This window comes from Trachypithecus francoisi, unplaced genomic scaffold, assembly GCF_009764315.1.
Source record: "Trachypithecus francoisi isolate TF-2019V2 unplaced genomic scaffold, Tfra_2.0 Contig00965, whole genome shotgun sequence".
NCBI lineage: Eukaryota > Metazoa > Chordata > Mammalia > Primates > Cercopithecidae > Trachypithecus > Trachypithecus francoisi.
In genome coordinates this window covers 29,437-30,629 of record NW_022681031.1, presented here as the reverse complement: position 1 = coordinate 30,629, position 1,193 = coordinate 29,437, and positions in this window count along the sequence as shown.

Here is a 1,193-nt window from a genome sequence, read left to right as displayed (position 1 = left end):
GGGCGCGCGCGGGAAGGGTCCGCAATAAAGAACCCGGAAATGTGCCGTCTTGTCTCCGCTTTGCGGAGATCAAGCAACAGAGGTCGGCTAACTCTGGGCCTCATGGCTCGGGACAGTAGGTCAGTGTTGCCTGTCATTTGAAGTTATAGGAATGGAATCATTAAACATGTCCGTGTTGTCCCTTGCTTCTTTCACTCGATATTATCTTTGTAAGACTCGCGCCTATTATTCCATGGAGGAGTACTTTGTACTTTTCCGTTGCTGAAATACTATTCCGTTGTATTAACATACCGCAATGTATTCATTCCATCCCATGAAAGTTGCGATTTTCACGGTTTCCCATGTTTGGAACTGGATGGTCACAAAAACACTACTCCTAAACCCTTGTCGGCACAAGTACAGGAGTCCTGAGAGGGACACGTTGGCTGCTAAAAGCATGTGTTTAAAAGAGGATCGCAGACAATTAACGAGAAAACGTTTGAAGAAGAAGCCCAACATAAGACCAAGGAATGTAGAAGGAAGTCATCAAGGTAAAAGCAGAAATCAGTGAAAGCGGAAACCAGCATAAGAATCACAAAACCAGAAGTTGGGTGTTTGGAAGAGGAATGAAATTGCTACAACTCTTGTGAGACTGGTGAAGAAAACAAGGGAGAAGGGCACCGCTATCAGGAAAGAAAAGGGAGAGATAACCACAGACGATGTTACGTCCGTTCTCGTGTTGCTGTATCGAAATACCCAAGACCGAGTCATTTATAAAGAGAAGAGCTCATGGTTCTGCAGGCAGTATGGGAAGCGCAGAGGCTTCTGCTTCTGGGAGGACTCAAGAAACTTGCAATCATGGCAGAAGACAAAACAGGAGCAGGTACATGTTACATGATAGGAGCAGGAGCAAGAGAGAGAGAACAGGGGGAGGTGTCACACACTTTTAAATGAGCAGACTTATGACAACTCACTCACAACCACGAGGACAGTACCAAGTGAATGCTGCTAAACCATTCCGGAGAAATCCAGCCCCGTGATCCAGTCACCTCCCATCAGGTCCCACCTCCAACATTAGAAGTTACAGGTGGACACGAGACTTGGTGGGGACACGGTTCCAAGCCATATCATATGCAGACATCCAAAATATAGAAAAAGGATATTGTGGGGGAACTGGATATTCACACAGAGTGCCCATGCAGTAACAGCACATA